Below are 20,695 nucleotides of genomic sequence, written 5' to 3' on the forward strand. Positions count from 1 at the left end.
CTTAATAGGTGGAAAACCTGAGGCCTGGGAACATAATGCCAGTTAATAGCTGACTTACAAATCTAGCCCAGGCTTTAGACATTAGACAGGAAGATGTCAAGGGAAAAATCTGAATAGGATTGTCCTCTACCCCGAGTTCTTTACCCAGAAAAGATATTAATGCAAAATTCCCTAATGTTGCTCATTGCCCTGCCCCTCCTACTTCCTCTTGCAGTCCAAGAATGGGGAAATGGGTGGGAGGGTTGGAGCTCCTTATAGGTGTGTAATGCCTTCCCCTGCTTACAGGAAGGTTCATGAACCCTAGACCAGGTACTGAGGACAAATGTTGTCTCACAGATACCATAACAACCTCTCCACCTTTTGTTACTGATCCCTAGACACTTTTCCTACCACATCCAACAAGATCAAAGGAGGCCATAGACATTACCACCCAGAACACAGCCTCTGCAAATGGACCCGTTGGGTTACTCTGGCTTTGTTATCTGACCTACAACCTAGTACATAACATGGCCTCAATAACTCCAGCTAAACCTTGTGTCTTCACACAAAGTAGATACTGTTGATCTAAAAGTTCAAAATAGAGGATAACGGAAACTTTAGATAACTTGATACAGCTAGTGAACTTTTTCACATTATTTTGTGTCCTTCTGACAATGATTAACAGAAGCTAGAAATCCTCAATCCCAGAGTGAAATTTCGAGAAATACTCCCCAAGAAAATAATCCCCAAAAGGGGATAGTATAGCAACACTACTTAGAAAAAAAAAAAGAAAAGAAAACAACCCCAATTGTACAATTGGGAAGTGCTTCAAAATACCGTTGTATATTCATAGGACAGACTATCACCTACTTATTAAAAATGATAATTATTCCTACAAAAATACCTATATGAAATAATGTTACCCAAAGAACTTTATGCCTGAACTAATTATAACCTCATAAATAATTGTATGTATGTGTGTGTATGTATATACATGTGTGTATATACATGTATGTATGTGTATGTATATATGGATATACATACACACACATATATAAAAATTATAGAATTTAGAGTTACATAAACAGTTGCACACAATGCTCCTTAAGTTAATTATTTTCTAGAAAGTTGCTGAAGATCTTTAAAAAGTCAAATGATGATAGAGATGACGAAGGGGTGTTCACCAAGATTCTGTCTGGAATGGTTTGGGGTCATTTTTAATTTCTTTATAAGCTTCAGCATTGTTTATATTTTTTACCAATGAATATATGAAACTCTATAAAAAAAAAAAATGTTTAATGATGGCAGGGAGAATCCAAAGAGCATACTGGGAGTTGAGGAATCCCTGTGGCATCCAGAGATTTATCCTTAGTCTATGTGAAGCAGGAGGATGCATCACCAGCTGAGCTCAAAAAGCTCTTTCAGCTACAACCCCAGACCCTATGAATAAGAATTCTTTAATGCAAGACTCCTATAACTGATCTAAATATGTGACAAATAAGTTGACAATCTTTTAAAAAAATTAAAAAGCATTCATACTTAAATTTATATGCCTAACTACATTCATAACTCAGTGAAATTGTATTTCTGTTTATCTGCATGGTTAAAGGATCAGGCATTTTTATCAGTCAAGGCAGGAAAATAAAAAGAAAGCCAACTGCCTTCTTTGGACCCAAAATAACCCCAATGGTCAAAACTAACTTTACTGCACACTTAAATTATATCTGCAGAAAAATAAACATTTAAATCACTCCTTTGTAGGGAAAAGAAAAGCCACAATTTCATTTTGGGGGCAGTCATGTGAAGATTCCACATGTTGTGGTTGAAACATAATATTGGGGGATACATGAGGACATAGAGTTTCCAAGGAAATAGTAACAGGAAGACATTGTTGGAACTCTATTCAGGATAAAGAGAAGAAGCTAAAATCTTATCCTATGCAATCAGGCTAGGGTTTCACAAAAATTAAAGATAAAGGGAGTAGGATATTTGACAGTTCGTTAGAAGTATCTCATACAGTAGAAGACAATTTAAAGTCTGTCACTTTGATAATCTAGAGCTAATCATTTCAAAAGCTTTTAACCTTCAAGGGGCACCTGGGTGGTTCGGTTAGTTAAGCATCTGACTCTTGATTTCGGCTCAGGTCATGGTCTCATGGTCTGTGAGTTCGAGCTCCATGTCAGGTTCTGCACTGACAAGTGTGGAGCCTTCTTGGGATTCTCTCTCTTTCTCTTTCTCTCTCTCTCTCTCTCTCTCTCTCTCTGTCCCTCCCTTGCTCTCCCCCTCAAAACAAATAAATAAACTTAAAAAAAAAAAAAGCTTTAACTTTCAAAAACAAATGCCATGTAGTTACATGTCTCTCAAAATTAAATAAACATTTAAATTTTTTAAAAATGTTTCCAATGAGAACTATTTCTAAATAATACAAAAAACAACACACTTGGGGAAACTTAAATGGAATGCTCTGTTTCAGTCTAGACAGACAGAGTGAAGGGAGAGTCTAATCAAGAATTTAATGGGGCGTCTGAGTGGCTCAGTCGGTTAAGTGTCTGACTTCAGCCCAGGTCATGATCTCACAGTTCATGGGTTCCAGCCCCACACTGGGCTCTATGCTGACAGCTAGGAGCTTGGATTCTGCTTTGGATTCTGTGTCTCCCTCTCTGCCCCTCCCCTACTCATGCTCTGTCTCTCAAAAATAAATAAATATTTAAAAAAATTGTTTTTAAGTTAATGAATTTACGTTATTGGGTCCAACTTGGATAATTATGACCAAACATCTTTTTTTCTCCCCTAACTGCCAAGTGTCCACAATTATCTGGAAAAAAAAATTCATTTGGTACATTCATCAAGTACTTATTAGGCATTGCACTCTTCCCTAGGAGAGTTTACAAACTAGCTAAGAAGACGAAAAGAAGTTCAGAGAAGCACTTAACACATTAGAGAAAAACTCTACTGCGCGGGAAGAGAGGTTGCAATGGCTTCCAAGGTTCTACTTAGAAAAGGGAAGGATGGCTGTGGAAGCACAGATGGAAGAATGAGCACTGTAGCTATTCCCACTGGCCAAGTTTTCATTCACAGTGGTACCTGGTGGGCTCCAGGTGAATGGTGTTTTCTAACCATCTTATCCTTTACTGTCATCCCCCAGAGAGCAAATCACTCCTGTACCCACTCCAATTAGCAGTTCCAAGCACTGGTGTTTTCTGTATTCCCAGTGCAGAGACGCAATCTTGGGAGTACAGAGCTTTGCTTTTTCTGCACAGATAAGATGATCTGGGAATGATGCTCTTCCTCCTTTAGTGGAAGTTGACTCGTCATCGTTCCTCTGTGTTAAGCATAAAGTCATGCTGATGCTGTCAAGCTACTGGGACAGAAGGCTGCACACTGAATTAAAGCCTAAGGAATGACTCAGTTGGTAAAAAGGGGTTAGGGAAGTTGTGACCATCCATGAGGCACTGGACAGATCAGTCATCTCTGATCAGCCCAGCCAGAAACAGGAACTGGGTGTACATTCCAAGAAAGACATGAGCTTTGAAAGAGGAAGTGAGGATGCTTCTGCTAGTAAGGCAACTGTGTGATAAACTGGCCTCCAGAAGGAAATGATGATAACTTCCATCGAGGCCACATGGCCACCAATGACACCAGGCCTGCCTTTCAGATTAAAACATCTGAAGAGGAGTTTCACTGAAAGGTAATCAGAGGCCAAGGGGATAGAATGAGTCCTCAACAAAGTGAATTGGAGAAATGGAAACAAGGGCTTTATGACCAGTACACTATATATCACCCAAGCTAGGTCTAGAGGGAGATTTTGCCTCCCATGACAACTGTGATTAGTTGGTGGTGGATGCTTAGAGTGGCAGAAGAAGAAATCTGAGGTCTAAACGGGGTTCAGTGAAAGAATATAACTGGACTGGTCAAGGAACGTCTACTGTTGGTAAAGGCAGGAAAACAGCAGCATAACGTCATGGCTGAACCACACTAGTCTCTCAGTGGAGATTGGTGAAGGCACCAATGGCAGATTGAACAAGACCTTCCACCTTCTCTCCCTCCTGAAAACTCAATAAAATGACCAAAAAAAAATGATTTTTTTTTCTTTAATGCATAAACCCACAAAGATGGAGGGAACAGAAGAGAAAATAATAAAACATTTTGGTGTGGTGAAGGGAAGTCAAGAAACAACCCGAATGTACGACAGAATCTTTAAAATGCTACATAATGCAAGGCAGTTAGACCCTCTGTGGGGAGAGAGGTGGGCTAAAATAAAGACAACTGAACTTTAAAAAGCAGTTGGATGTCCCATATCCCTTCAGCCTTTCTGAGCAGTTAGGTGATCTCCGCCTGCCTACCCACCCTTGCAAAAACACCTGGAGTGTCTTCCCCACCTCCTCTCCTAGAGAGGGTAAAAGAGAGGGTCTCTGGAATGGGGTGCATCAGGCATGGCTCAGATGTTCTAGAAACACCAAGGAGGGGTTATATAAATATGTGGATGCTGAGACTTCCAGCCTTCTTCTCCACCTAGTTCCCAGATCACTGGCAGCCAAGCTCTCCATCACTGTCCAGGAAAAGAGTGGAAGACCCTTTTCTGAGGACTCTCAGTGGCCCAAGAGGTAATGACATCAGTTTCTCCAAATAAAACCCCAGCCAGATCACCTGACAGTGAAATTCCCGGTCAACAAGCCCACACACAACTTCAGCTCCTAATCCCCGACTCAAATGTGAGCAGACAATAAAAGGGTATGAGGAATATGAGGAAAGTCTCTAACAGGAAAGACAGAGACTTAAATCAACAGACAAAGGCAACATGGGGAAACTGAGTCTGTGAAGGAAGGAAAAAACTTTCAAAAAAATTAAACTCTGCAGAGAGATAAGACAGATAAGACACTGAAACCATAAAATAAAAGCAAGAAATAGATATGGAAGGGGCCAAGGGCAGGCCACCTCCAAATATGCCACTTTGGCATGTTGATTATTTTAAATAAAAGTTACTTAGGAGACAGCCTATGCAGCAAGAACACCAGACCCTCCTCTGTCCCTTGAAAGCGGGAAATAAATCTCCCAAGTGAAAGGTACCCTCCCTGCATCAGGAGGTAAAAAGACTACTTTAATTCCAGAGATGGGAAATGTAGAGCCCAGAAGGTTCTATAAACAACTCTGGTTACTTTTTACTCATTTACTACCACAGCCCAAATTCTGTTTAGAATTCTTTACTAATTGGAGTTCCCAAATTTTCTTTGTCCTGTTAATTCCTCACAGATTTATTGTCTCTATGTCTAAAAAATATAAAAAACCTGCCTGCCTGCCTGCCTCATCATCTCTTTAGGTCTCAATTTCATAATTGGGCCTCTGTGCATATGGAATAAAACTGTTTTTTTTTCTCTCGTTAATCTGTCTGATTTAAATTTAATTCTTAGTCCAGCTAGAAGATCTTGAGGGTAGAGAAGAATTTTTCCTTCCTTTCAATGTACCACACACACACACACCCTCAGAAAACAAAGAGCTTTTAATTTAAAATATTAAAAATATGATTATACTTATTAAAAACTCGGTGGAAGGACGAGATGATAAAATTGAAAAAAAAAAATCACCCCAAAAGTAGAACCAAGAAATTAAAAGATACATATTAGGAAAGAAAATTAGAGGCCTAGTCCAAAATATCTAATATATAAACAATAAGAGTTTTTGAAAGACACATCACAGAAAATGGAGAGGAGGAAATTATCAATGAGTTAATTCAAGAAAATTTCCCAAATTGAAGGGTATAAGTTTCAGGATTCAAAGAGCCCAGCACAATGGATGAAAGCAGACCCATACTAAGGAGGAGCATCATGAAATTTCAGGATTATGGAGGCCAAGAGAAAATTCTATGAACTTCCATGAAGGACTCAGTAGGTTTGTAAACTGTACAGCAAATTACAGCAAAAATTAAGGAATCAGAACAGTTCCGAATTTCTCAATAGCAACACCACAACCTAGAAGGCAATGAAACAATGCTTTCAAAATTTCCATCCTAAACTATCAATTGTCAGTAGAAAACAGCTATTTAGAGGCATTCACCATCAAGAAAAAAATACATATCCATCCATCTTTTCCAAGAAGCTCCTTGAGGATGTACTCTATCAAAACAAAGGACTCTACCAAGACAGAGAGGACATGCGCTACAGGTTAAGAGGAGAGAAATGATGGGGGTCCCCAGGATGATGACGAAAGGAAGTCCTCAGGGTGACAACTGTGTCCCATGTGTAGAGGTGAACTGGTCCATATTAGGGCAAGCCAGGAGGCTCAGGGACAACTTCAGGAAAATGAAATTGGCAGAATACCTGATGCATCTGAGGCAAGTTTCAGAAATCTGGCCAAGAGATTTCTTGGCCAGAGAATTAACGATGAAGACGTAAGAAACTAAGTAAATGAACAAACAAAGCAATGATGAACTCCCAAGAAAACAAAAAGCTGTGCTCTGCTTAGCTATGTATATTGATCTAACCAAAATTACTGTTTAACCACTGCAAGGATGGAAAATTAGGGAAGCTGTGGTTGGGTGGGGGTGGGGGGGGGTGAGAGGAAAAAAGGGAGCCACGTCATCCTTTTCCATAGTGGGAAGTCAACAGATAAAGCCTCAAACTGCAAAACTCAAGAAGTAGCAACTATAAGCAACAAATACCAAAATAACCAGCTCAAAGAATTACATGTGGTTGTTTCTAGAAAGAGAGAAATCTAATTTAGATTAAAAGTTTAAAACTGGGGTGCCTGGGTGGCTCAGTCCGGTTAAGCATCCGACTCTTGATTTCAGCTCAGCTCATGATCTCACTTCGTGGTTCGAGCCTGCATCAGGCTCTGCATTGACAGCATGGCACCTGCTTGGGATTCTCTCTGCCCCTCCCCCACTCATGCTGGCTCGCTCTCTCTGTCTCTCTTTCTCAAAACTAATAAACATTTTTAAAAAGCTTAAATGTATATACATATATACGTATATACATATATACATATATATATACATATATATACGTATATATATGTGTGTGTATATATATGTATGTATATGTATATATGTATATGTATATATGTATATGTATATATGTATATGTATGTATATATACATACATATACACATATATATATTCCATAGATATTCCATAGATATACATGGAATTTGGCAAAATGCCATCCTTGTTTTTCCCAAACAATAGAAAATGTAATTTTCTACATCTAGGCCACAATAGCTGTGGTCATCTGAGCTCTGAGCAACCAAATGCGGTGGAAAAGGTAATAGTTATAATCCAACCACGGAAGGAGTGGTTGATCTAGGGCAGAGACAAAAAGGCAAGTCCAGGTGGAGATAACTAATAAGCCCCCCTCTTCTGGGATTCTTTTCAACAAAGCTATTCTCATGGCATAATCACATAGTACAGGATAATCTTACAATTGCCAACAACCATGAGCTAATTTCACTAAGAGACTCCGATGTCCCCTTTACTACACTAATCTGACCAAGGCAACTGGCCCCTAAAATGATTGATCTGCGTTCAACCTCACTCCTTTTCACCTCTGTAGACTAAATAACAAGAGAGAATAAGGACTCTAAAACAAGTGACGTTGTCCTCAACAGATATTTACTAAACATCCTCGGGGGACCCAGCACTAGGCTGAGGGTCAACACCCCTGTGCAAACTATGTGGACCTAGTCTCTCTGCCCTGAACAATAAGGTAATTCTCCCTAAGGGTAGGAATCCAGGGAGGGGTGGAGTGGGGTGGGAGCATAAAACCAGAAGAGCCAGGCAGGGAGAGGAGGCACCAACCCAGCCAACCTGGAGGAACCTGTAAGCAGAGGTGTACTTAGAGACCCAAGGTTCAGTTCCTAGCACTCTGCATATGCAGAGCAAGGCAGGGAGACCAACAATTCTTCCCCAAACATAACCCTTCCAACCACCCTGTCAAGGGTCAACTTTACAGAGCAAAGGTTACCATTCTCTGAGCTTGACCATGATTTGATAAAACATAGCTCCTGCCCTTGAGTAACCATCTGCTGAAATAACATGATAACTGGCTTAGTACAGAATAAGTAAACAGGTTAAACGTGCTAGAGCATACATGAGTATTCTATATTCGTTTCTATTTGGGGAGTTGTGAAAATTTTAGTTCAAAGACCTATGTGGAGCAAAGGTTTTGCCAACTAGAGCACAGCACTGATTTGCATGTGTTTCCAACACTTGCCCTAGACAGTTCCAAAAAGCAAACATACACACCCTTATGGGAAGAATCAAACTCACTAACATAAATACACTGCAGTAAGCATCATGAATTGCCAAGAATAGTGATATATTGATCAGATTAATTGAGGCATGGGGAAAGTATAGGTCTTTCCTAAACCCTGAAAATGTAACTGAACTAAAAAATACTTTCCCGTACATGATGAGAAAATTACAACATACTTTCTTTTCTCCCTATAAATCATGATATTCCATCCCCCATGTGATTCTTGCCGACTAAGGAACTACCAGGGTCACAAACCAACCTGTTACATCCTAAACTTAATTGGGAAACCCACTGGTTTGTTGAGGTTGTTTTTTCCTCCTCAGCTCTTTAGGGGAGACTCATCTCAAAGAGATTAAATTCTCAGAATTTCCTAAAAGGAAAATGGGCACTCACTGGAAAAATACAGGGTATATGCTCAAAACGCTCAACTATTTTAACCTTCAAACTCACTTAGCCACCAGCCCATCCTGTTCCCAGTTGACACTGAGGTCAACTCTTCTAATCAAATATTCCAGTTTCCAAAGAATGGCAACAGATGAGAGTGTTTCTGAACCTGGTACACAGAAACACATTATTATTCTTCCTTGAAAAAAAATTTCAGATCAAAAGGAAATTTAGGATCCAAGAAAAGCGCACACTCCCAGGTCAAGATCCTAGTTTTTTCCAATACTTGTAGTCACCGAACCCCTGTTTTCAAGATTCAAACAATTTCCCAGATTAAAAAAAAAAAAAAAAAAAAAGTGAATTTGGTGGGGTGAGGCACTCGGACACGTACAACTGTGGAATGTCTCCGTCGATGGTGCCAACTTTCAATCGAGGCTGTGCTGCCACCCAGAGAGGACGAACCAACCTGGCTGCGCAGCTGGGAAGCGAACCCAACGCTGAACTTGCCGCAGGGCGGCCTGAGCCCTGGGACCCGAAAAGAAAGGGGGCGGGGGCTCCTCCGGAATGGCCAGCGCCTGAACTCGAGAGGCCGGGAGGCGCGGGCCGCCGGGAAGGTGCGACTCCGCGGAAGCGCGCACCTGTCCCTTCTTCCCGGACCCAAGGGGACCGGGTCCCTCACCTGGCGTGGCGGGCCCGCGCTCACCACGCCGCGTTAGGGATAAAATCTTCCTCATCCCAGGAAGGTCAGTCTTTGGGCTCGTGGAAGCCACCTCTCGCCTCGCGCCGGTCCCGACCCTTTCCTGCCCGGATCCCCGCAGTCCCGGGGCCGGCCCGGCCAACCCGCGCGCGCGGCGTCCTTACCTGGCTGGAGCCCGCGGGGTGCGCGGAGCCGCGGACAGTGTGAAGTCCCGCGGGCGCCGCGGAGTTCGGAGCCCGGCGCCCGCAGGCCCCACCCCCGCCCCGCCCCGCTCGCTCCGCCCCCGCTCGCTTCTGCCCGCAGCAACCGGTTCCCACGAGCCCTGGGGCGGTTTTGAGACTGGAGGCGGGAGTGGGTTGGACGCGCGTCCCGGCTCCTGAGACCCAGCTGGAGTTTCAGGTAAGTCGGAGGAGCGTCCCTTGTGTCCCCAGCGCGGCGCTGGGCTTCCCTAGGCCCAGACTTCCTACCCCGGGAGAAACGCCCCGCGAGGTTTGGGACATCCCCGGCCCCGGGAGAACCCCGAGCAGTGCCACCTGTGGGTGACTGGGGACTCTGTCGGAACTAGGAACCGCACCTCCCCTTCCGCTAAGCGGTGGCGGGCCAGGTGGATGGCACGGTGCAGTGGAGCGAAGCAAGAGTTTTATGAAAAGAGTAAGTCTTTTTCTGTCAAACCTGAGCCATCGGAGCACATCTGATACACTTACAAGGTCACGTGCATTGACTGTTAATGTATTAACACTTGCCTCACTCACTGAAAAGTAGAAAACAGCACCTGTGTAAGACTGACGGTGTGCCAGGCTCTGTTTTGGTACTTTACATGTATTAACATTTCTATAAAGTATATGCTATATCAGAATCCCCCATTTTACATGTGGTGAAAGTGAGGCACAGAGAAGTTACATAACCAACCTCATGTCGCTCAGCATAGTAAGCTGAAAAGCGAGGATCTAAATCCAGATCGTCCTCCTCTGGAGTCTGCCCTCTAAACCACTGCCGTCCTGACACCAGAATCTGAGTGTCCACCGTGTGCAAGGAACTGTTACAGGCCCGGGGAAAACAAGAGGAGGGCTCTGCCCTCAAAGGAGCTTGTATTCTAGTTTGGGGGGAGAAAAGACAAGAAGCAAGTTCAAAATGAAACCAATACACATATGAGATGTGTTGACTGTAGTCATACAGCAGGGTGGTGGCATTGAGAGTGATGGGGAGAGGGAGGCTACTTTCCACCTGGTCGTCCTGGAGAGTCCTCTGGGAAGGTGACAGTGGAGCTGGGTGCTGAACAAGGGGACAGGCAGTCAACCCTGAAGATGAAGCTAAGGGAAGGCAAGTACATTAATAGTTACAAGCTCATGCTTATCTGGGACTCTCCTGCAAGCATACAATAAACCCTAAGAAGTCTGACAAGATTTCATTTTACAGGGGGAAAAAAAATACAAAAAAAACTAAAGGTTGGGAAGTTTAATAACTCGGCTAAGTCATTAGTTAGGAAAGGGGAGGGATGGGAAGAGAGCACAAAGCCTTCTGGTTCCAATCCTCCCTCCCTCTTGTGGGGGCCTTGAGCATAATGACCTGCACTCAGAATGAATCTAGTAAAATTTCTCTTTTGTGATCCACTGTTTCGTCCCAGCCCCCATCTCTCCTGCCTCTTACCCATTCAGAAACTACTGTTGACTAGTCAACATAATTTCCTCCAGAGCAGGTGTTCTTTGAGGGAGCAGACGTAAGGAACCTTCTGAAATTGTATGCAAAACAAAACAGAACAAAAAAATTGTGTGTGTGTGTGGAAAGAGAGTTATAATTATTTGTTATAGTAATAAAGTTGGTTTTCTCCAATAAAAACTCATACACACACACACACACACACACACACACTTAACACTTCCATCAAATGGACTGACGCCCAAAGGTAGGAGAGCCACTGTCTTAAGGGGTTAACTGATGTCGTGGTGACCAAACAAACTGATTTCCAAATCACTTTGCCTGTGCTCGCCAGGTGACTCTGGTGGCTCCTATTTCTGACTTAATGGAAATGAGATTTTCAAAGTTGATGAAGTCTGACTGAAAGGGCAACAAACCCAGACCCTTATTACCCCTTCATAAAGTTTAAAAATAAAAAAGACAGTAAAATGTCTATATTACCTGTCTTAATTCTCAAAACCAGGGACAACTGATCTGTGAACAGAATATCCCAGTAACAGAATTCATTATCAGTGATAGTTGGGGTAGTTTCCATAATGTTTTGCTGTTGCCTAAAAGAAGACACTCATTATGTTCTCAATTTAGGTAGGTGACTGCCACAGGTATATCATACCCAAAGCATGTAGTATAGAGTACTGGCAGTTGTTTTCAGTGGAGTGTTGATAAAAAAAAGAAACAGAGATAAAGACAGCAAGAGAGGCTTTTATAGAACTTTAGCTATACTGATGAAAAGGTGTAAAACTGAACTCAGGATGTGGTGGGCTAAAAAAAAAAAAAGTTTAATCTCTATGATTTCTTATGTGAAAAGTTCAGTAGTTTTAATAGAAAACAGAAAACAAAGTTGAAGCCTATATAACTCAGACTTCCTCCTTCTGTTTCCAAACAGAAGATTCCAACCGCATCATTACTGTCTTCTTTATTTTAAAATAATGCTGAGGTACAGAAAAAAACAAAGGCATTTACGTAGACTTCTTACAGACAAGGACTTCCTTCTTACAAGATATCCCCATGACTTCTATAAAATTTGTATGTTTGGTTGACCAGTATCAGGTTGACATAATTTTAGTTCCTTGAGAGAAGAAAATACCTCTTTTTAACTTGCACAAAGATTCCACAGTGTGCATTAAAAGACACTGAATTGGAAGGTTTATAAATAAAATGTTTGTATTTGGAGCTCATCACACTTTTTTTTAAGTCTCTGGCTTTCTTTTGTAACTTTCTTCCTACCCACAAGGGACCTGACCCACCCTACATGAATAACACATGTTTGTTGAATGAATGAATGATGAAAACAATGATGATAATACTATAGACCTTATCAGTTCTTTATCAGGAGTCTGTTCCTACATGAAAATGACTTCACTGTGGTAATATGATATGTCTGCTTCTCTTTCCATCATGTACTGAAAGTAGTTGCTTCTTTGGAATGATGTAGAAGGAAAGAAAGAGTTTTGTGGGGTTTTTGTTTGTATTTTGTATTTAAGTATGCTCCACACCCAACATGGAGCTTGAACTCACAACCCTGAGATCAAGAGTTGCACGCTCTAGCTACTGAGCCATTGAGGCACCTCCTGTAAGAAGGAGTTTTAAGTTTATTTATTAATTTGGGGGGGGAGGGGTGTAGGAGCAGACAGAGAGAGAGAGAGAGAGAGAGAGAGAGAGAGAAAGAGAGAATCCCAAGCAGGCTCCATGCTGTCAGTGCAGAGCCCAACATGGGGCTCCATCTGCCGAACCATGAGATCATGACCTGAGCTGAAATCAAGAGTTGAACACTTAACCAACTGAGCCACTCAGGCGCCCCATGGAGTTTTAAATGTTGGACACAAAATCAAGAATTATACTCCTAGGAACAATTGCTAAATGAATCATTCAAAAGAAAGAAAAAGCATCATATACAAAGCATGATTTTGAGATCGTAACTAAAAATAATACAATAACTAAATGCCCAATAACAAGGAAATGTTTAAGCCAAAACTATCGACAGTATGGAATGTCAGGCTGTCACTAAAAATAGTATCTAGGTTAGGGGCACCTGGGTGGCTCACTCTGTTAAGTGTCCAACTCTTGGTTTCGGCTCACGTCATGATCTCATGGCTTCGTGGGATCAAGCCCCGCATCGGACTCTGTGCTGGTAGTGCAGAGCCTGCTTGGGATTCTCTCTCTCCCTCTCTCTCCACCCCTCCCTCACTTGTGCTGTCTCTTTCTCTCTCAAAATAAATAAATGGATAAAAAAAATTTTTTTAAGTATCTAAATTAATATAGGAATGTAGAGGAAAACTTATGAACATTAAATGAAAAAAGTAGAATACAGTGCTTTATGTATCCTATGATTGCTTTATGTTTTATTATTGCAATTAAATAAAAATTATGTGCATAGAAAATTGTTGGGTTGAAAATAAGAAAAGTGACTAATAGTTTTTGAGGGGTTCCTGTGTGCCAGGCTCCGTTTTCAGTACATTAGATTAATTCATCGAATTTTCACAACAGCTGTGTGAGGTAGGTACAGTTGTTATTTCTGCTTTACGGATGAGGAGACTGAAGCAGAGACGATCTAAGTAATTTGCCCAAAGTCACACAGCTAGTGAGTGGCAAAGCTAGGAAGTGAATATAAAGCCGTAGGAGTCTGGATTTTGCACGCTTAAACCATGCAAGTATGCCAGAGAAAATAAAGGTTTAATCATGGATCATGGGTTTAAAAACAAAAAACAATTCCTTGTATAATGTTTTTATGTTGACTTAATAGTAAGCAAAAACTTTTTAAATTGCAGAGTCAGAAAAGAAGGCACAGATGTAAAACCAGTTTACATTCAGAAGAAACAGAATCAAAGGTAAAGATGAGAAACATACGGAGTGAAACCCTCAGGGTTTGACCAGTTTGTGTTTGGGATTAGGATCTAAATAGTGTTTCAAATGGGTACAGTATAGGAGCTCCTGGGTGGCTCAGTCAGTTAAGCCTCCAACTTCAGTTCACGGTTCGTGAGTTTGAGCCCCGCGTGGGGCTCTGGGCTGACACCTCAGAGCCTGGGGCCTGCTTCAGATTCTGTGTCTCCCTCTCTCTCTGCCCCTCCCCTGCTCACTCTGTCTCTGTCTCTGTCTCTCTCTCTCTCAAAAATAAACATAAAATAATTAAAAATAAATAAACATTTTTAAAAATTTTTAATTAAAAAATGGGTACAGTGTATCCACGACTTGATAGTTCATGAGAATTGAGATAAAATGAGCTATGTCATATCAAATGTTATATTATTATAAGTATGAATAAAAAGTATACTATGCCCTGATGTCTTGCACTTGCTGTTTCTTCTGCCTAGAATGCTCTCTACCTAGCTGCCTCCTCAACAGTGACAGTCAGGAAAATGTGACCATCACTGCGTTAGCAGAAAGCCGAGAAACCATTGGTGAACCGTCCTGACAAACTCCCTGTTATGGTGGAGCTTACATTCTGGTGAAAAGGTCAGTCATTTAAAATTTTAGTTTTGGGGCGCCTGGGTGGCTCAGTCGGTTGAGCGTCCGACTTCGGCTCAGGTCACGATCTCGCGGTTCTTGAGTTCGAGCCCCGCGTCGGGCTCTGGGCTGACGGCTCAGAGCCTGGAGCCTGCTTCCGATTCTGTGTCTCCCTCTCTCTCTGCCCCTCCCCCGTTCATGCTTTGTCTCTCTCTGTCCCAAAAATAAATAAACGTTAAAAAAAATTGTTTTTTAATTTTAAAATTTTAACTGCAAATTAACAGCATCCCCTCTTGGTAGGTGAATAACGACCCCCAAAGATGTCCACATCTTAAATCCCCAGAACCCAGGAATCTGTTAACCTATATGATAAAAGGAACTTTGTAGATGTGAGTAAGTGAAGGATCTTAAAATAGGTAGATTATTGTGGACTATCCAGATGAGCCCAGTGTAGGACTCACAAGAGTCCTACAAGAGGGAAGCAGGAGCCTCAGAGTCAGAAAAGGGGACGTGATGAGAGAAACAGAGGACAGAGAGCAAGGGAGAGGTTGGAAGATGCTACACGGCTTGCTTTGAAGATGCAGGGACTGCAAGCCAAGGAAGGCAGGCAGCTTCGAGAAGCTGACAAAGGCAAGGAAACAGATTCTGCCCTAGAGCCTCCAGAGGGAACCGGCCCTGCTGACAGCTTGATGTTAGCCCAGTGAAACTGCTTTCGGACTGCTGACCTCTAGAGCTGTACAAGAACACATTTGTGTTGTTGTAAAGCGGTAAGTTTGTGATAATATGTTCCAGCAGCAGTAGGAAACTAATAGAGCCCTTAGTAGGAGTTTACTTTTCCCTTGTCTATAAAAAGTCAGTGTCACACTGGCATGATGTCCATAGCGTCCGGGCCCCAGCTCCTTCTGTCTTTTCATGTAGGTGAAACAACCTGGGCAGAAATAGGAATATCTCCAGAGACTCCTGATTTGGGCATCAGGCCATGTCATCACCCACGTCAGTGTTTCTCAAACTGGAGTAGAGTAGAAAGCCCTTATAAACAAAACATTTTTTTTTTTTAACTTTATTTAAGTCCAAGTTAGTTGGGGCACCTGGGTGGCTCAGTCAGTTAAGCGTCTGACTTGGGCTCGGGTCATGATCTCACAGTTCGTGAGTTCAAGCCCCCACATCAGACTCTGTGCAGACAGCTCAGAGCCTGCAGCCTGCTTTGGATTCTGTGTCTCCCTCTCTGCCCCCTCCACCATTCGCGCTCTGTCTCTCAAAAATGAATAAACGTTAATAAATAAATAAATCTAAGTTAGTTAACATATAGGGTAATAATGGTTTCGTGAGTAGAATTTAGTGACTCATCACTTACATATATCATCCAGTGCTCATCACAAGTGCCCTCCTTAGTACCCATTCACCCGTTTTGCCCATCCCCCACCCACTGCCCCTCCAAAAACCCTCAGTTTGTTCTCTGCATTCAAAAGTCTCTTATGGTTGCCTCCCTCTCTGTTTTTTTTATCTTATTTTTCCTTCCCTTCCCCTATGTTCATCTGTTTTGTTTCTTAAATTCCACATATGAGTGAAATTATGTGGTATTTATCTTTCTCTGACTGACTTATTTCGCTTAGCATAATATACTCTAGTTCCATCTATGTTGTTGCAAAGGGCAAGATTTCATTCTTTTTCATCTCTGAGTAATATTTCATTGTATATATATATATATATATATATATATATATATATACCACATCTTCTTTATCTATTCATCAGTTGATGGACATTTGGGCTCTGTCCATAATTTGCCTATTGTTGATAGTGCTGCTATAAACATTGGGGTGCCTGGGCCACTTCGAATCAGCATTTTTACATCCTTGGATAAATACCTAGTAGTGCAATTGCTGGGTTGTAGGGTCCTCTATTTTTAATTTTTTGAGGAATCTCCATACTGTTTTCCAGAGTGACTGCACCAGTTTGCATTCCCACCAGCAGTTCAAAAGTGTTCCCCTTTCTCCATATCCTTGCCAACATTATTGTTTCCTGAGCTGTTAATTTTAGCCATTCTGACTGGTGTGAGGTGACATCTCATTTTGGTTTTGATTTGTATTTCCCTGATGATGAGTGATGTTGAGCATCTGTTCATGTTGATGTTCTGTTCATGTTCTGTTAATGTTAGCCATCTGGATGTCTTCTATGGAAAAGTGTCTGTTGGGGCACCTGGGTGGCTCAGTTGGTTAAAGCTCAGGTCATGATCTCACAGTTCGTGGGTTTGAGCCCCATGTCAGGCTCTGTGCTGACAGCTCAGAGCCTGGAGCCTGCTTCCGATTCTGTGTCTCCCTCTCTATCTGCCCCTCCCCCATTCATGCTCTGTCTCTCTGTGTCTCAAAAATAAATAAAAACATTTAAAAAGAAAAAGAAACGTGTCTGTTCATGTCTTTGCCCACTTTGTCACTATAAACAAAACATTTTCATCCTAATTTACTTAACTATATGTAAATATAAAACTTGTTATACATTATTCATGTATATAGTATTTTATACATATTTAAAACCAAAATGGGTTTACACAATAAATTCAAACAAGAATACAAAACCAATTATTGGGACCACACATATCCCCACACTGTAGTGTCACTGGAAGTCACGTGGGGAGCAGTAACAGGAAATTCCTATCCCTCTCAGCCAGGGAGGTGTCACTGAAAACCAGGAGAGAACTGGAACTTCCAACCCCACCTAGCAGTAATGGGAAGCACCTCCCTTGATTGTCAATGGAGGAAGAGTGGGAAACCCGAACTTCTAACTCCAACTGGTAGCTGGTAGAGACAGTGCCCCTCCACCTTCCTCTGCCAAAGTAGTGTCAGAAGAAGCCAGATAAAACAAAGGCTTAAATACAATCCAGAATCTCATAACATAATTCCCCAAATGTCCTGGTTTCAATTGAAATAACTTACTATATCAAGAAACAAGATCTCAAACTGAATTTTAAAAAAAGGTAATTAATAGACACCAACACTAAGATTACAGAGAGGTTAGAATTTTGTGAAAAAGATTTTAAAGCAACCATCATAAAACTGATTCAATGAGCAGTTACACACACACTTGAAACAAATATTTTTTTTATATAGAAAATCTCAGCAAAGAAGTAGAAGACCTAAAAATTCACCAAATGGAAATTTTAGAACTGAAAATACAAAACCTAAAGTTTTAAAACTCCATGGATAGACTTCAGCAGGATGCATGAAATATAGGACTTCAGTGAACTGGAGAGAGCAATAGAAGTTACTCAGTCTGAACAAACAAAAACAAAACAAAGCAAATCCATGAACAATCCTCTGGGACCATAACAAAAGATCTTCCACTTGCGTCTTCAGAGTATTAGTAGAGGAGAAAGAGAGCAGGGCTGAAAAAGCACTGAAAAAATAATAGCTGAAAACTTTCCATATTTTACAAAATCTGTAAACCTACAGATCAAGAAGTTAAGCAAACTTCACACAGGATAAAGGCAAAGAAATCCATGCTAAGACACATCATAGTCAAACTTCTTAAAACTAAAGACAAAAAAAAAAATCTTAAAACCAGTGAGTTATAACATCTTACCTATGGAAGGAAAACAATTCGAATGGCAGCTGATTTCTTAACAGAAACCGTGCAGAAGGAAGTAGCACAACAGTTTTCAGTGTTAAAGTAAAATAATGGCCAGCCAGCCTACAATCCTATACCCACCAAAAATATCCTTCAAAAATGAAGGAGAGGGGTGCCTGGCTGGCTCAGTTGGGAGAGCATACAACTCTTGATCTCAGGGTTGTGAGATCGAAACCCATGTTGGGTGTAGAGATTACTAAAAAATAAATAAACAAACTTTAAAAAAAGTGAATCAAGTCATTCTCAGATAGTGGAAAATTAAGATAACTTGTCATCAGCCAACTTACCCTAAAAGAATGGCTAATGGAAGTTCTCCAAACAAAAAGGAATCAGAAAAAGAAGACATCTTGGAATATCAGTGATGAAGAGAGAACACAGTAAGTAAAAATATTGGTAAAGACAATAGATTTTCCCTCTCCTCTTCCTTTTTCTAAATTACAATGGATAGTTGAAGCAAAAATTGTAACATTGTCCAAATGGTTCTAAAAGTATATGAAAGAAATGTTTAGGACAATTTTAAATAAAAGAGGGTAAATGTACGTAAAGGGAGCTAAAGTTTATTTTTTTTCTGTTTATTTATTTTGAGAGAGAATGCGTGTGAGAGAGGGGGTAGGGAAGAGAGAAAGGGAGAGAGAATCCCAAGCAGGCTCTGCGCTGTCAGCATGGAGCCTGGTATGGGGCTCGAACTCACAAACTGAGATCATGACCTGAGCCAAAATAAAGAATCAGATGCTTAACCAATTGAACAGCGTCCCAGGGAGATAAAGTTTCTATATTTTCTTCAAACTGATAACATAATGATACCAGTAGAAGCTGGTATGTGTATATATATAAACATGTGTGTGTGTGTATATATATACACACATATACACATAATGTATATATAATGTATATATATATGTGTATATATATGTGTATATATATATGTGTGTATATATATATATATATATATATATATATATAATGTAAAACCTAGAGCACCCACTAAAAAAAAAGCTATACAAAGAAATTTATACTCAAAATTACTACATTTTTTAAAATTTTTTATGATAGGTGTTTTTTTTCAAGTTTTATTTATTTAAGTAGTCTTTATACCCAACATGGGGCTCAAACTCAGAACCCTGAGATCAAGAGTTACATGCTCCTCCAACTGAGCCAGCTAGGTGCCCCTCAAAATTACTATATTTAAATTGGAATTGTAAAGACACCTCTTTCTCAACAATTGATAGAACAAGCAGACAGAAAACCAGCAAGGATATAGAAAAATTCCCAACAACACCATCAACCTACAGGATCTAATTGACACTTGGCAGGATTCTCCACCCTATAGTGGAATACACATCCTTTTCAAGTGTCCATGGAACATGTACCAAGGTAGATCATATCCTGGGCCATAAAACAAACTACAACAAATGCAAAATAATTGAATTCATACAGAATATGTTCTGATCACTATAAAATTAAACCAGAAATCAGTATCAGAAAGATACCAGGCAAATCTCCAAACAAACAGGAAACTAAACAATGCATTTGTGAATAATTCATGTATCAAAGAGGAAATCATAAGGGAAAACAGAAAATGATCTAAGTGGAATAAAAGTAAACAACATATCAAAATTTGTGGAACAACATTTCAAAATTTGTGGGACACAGCTAAACAGTGCAGACAGAGAAATTTATAGCAGTAAATGCATCCATTAGAAAATAGGAAAATTCTCAAATCAATAATCTAAGCTCCCATTTTAAGAACCTAGAAAAAGAAGAGCAATATAAATCCAAAGCAAACGGAAGCAAATAATAAAAATAAAAGTAGAAATCAATGCAATTGAAAACCAAAAGCCAATGGAGAAAATCAATGAAAGAGCTGGTTCTTTAGAAAGATTAATGAAATTGACAAACACCTGGGAAAACTCAAAGATAAATAGAAAAGATGGAAGTTACCAGTACCAGGAATGAAACAGGGCAGAATCATTACACACCATTCCAACATCAAAAAGATGGTACCCCACGTCAGGCACCATGCTGTGTGGAGCCTCCTTGGGATTCTCTCTCTCTCTCTCTCTCTCTCTCTCTCCCTCTCTCTCTCTCTGTGCCTCTCTCCCTCTCCTTCTCCTTCTGCCCCTCTCCCCTTCTCTCCCGTCTCTCTCTCTCAACACAAAATTTTCAAAAAAATTAAAAATTAAAAAATGATGATAAATGAACATTACAAACAAATCTATACGTATAATTTTTAGTTGAAAAATAATTGAATATTAGTTTCAGGTACACAACAGAATGACTCAGTATTTGTATATATTGTAAAAGTATCACCACAAAAAGTCTAATTAACATCCATCACCATTACATAATTACAAATTTTTTTTCAACGCACATAAATTTGACAATTTATTTGAAATAGACTAATCCTTAAAAAGTACAAATGACTACAACTCACCCAGTATGAAATAAGTGGGAAAACCTGTAACTGTTAAGGACTGAAGACGTAATTTTAGAACTCCCCAGGGCACCTGGGTGCCTCAGTCATTTAAACATCTGACTTTGGCTGAGGTCATGATCTCAGGTTCCTGAGCACCAGCCCTACTTTGGATGAGCCCCGCTTTTCTCTCCCTCTCCCTCTCCGTCTCC

The 20,695-nt window shown here is 40.6% G+C and overlaps 1 protein-coding gene and 1 long non-coding RNA gene across 4 annotated transcripts in view; one reads left to right on the top strand and one right to left on the bottom strand.

The window, feature by feature from the left end:
• Window positions 1-9,606, bottom strand: part of TEC (tec protein tyrosine kinase) — a 124,655-nt gene extending 115,049 nt beyond the window's left edge. The window contains exon 1 of the mRNA XM_049632013.1: window positions 9,472-9,606. The gene's annotated coding sequence lies outside the window, so the exon portion shown is untranslated. The remainder of the gene's footprint in view (window positions 1-9,471) is intronic.
• Window positions 9,607-9,617: 11 nt separating this feature from the next.
• The window catches only part of LOC125923627 (uncharacterized), a 61,823-nt gene continuing 50,745 nt past the window's right edge, over window positions 9,618-20,695 (top strand). For all 3 annotated transcript variants that reach the window (XR_007458103.1, XR_007458104.1, XR_007458102.1), the window contains exons 1-3: window positions 9,618-9,706; window positions 13,771-13,830; window positions 14,314-14,455. This is a non-coding gene — a long non-coding RNA (uncharacterized LOC125923627). The remainder of the gene's footprint in view (window positions 9,707-13,770; window positions 13,831-14,313; window positions 14,456-20,695) is intronic.

The sequence above is a fragment of the Panthera uncia genome, chromosome B1 (genome assembly GCF_023721935.1).
Source record: "Panthera uncia isolate 11264 chromosome B1, Puncia_PCG_1.0, whole genome shotgun sequence".
Lineage (NCBI taxonomy): Eukaryota > Metazoa > Chordata > Mammalia > Carnivora > Felidae > Panthera > Panthera uncia.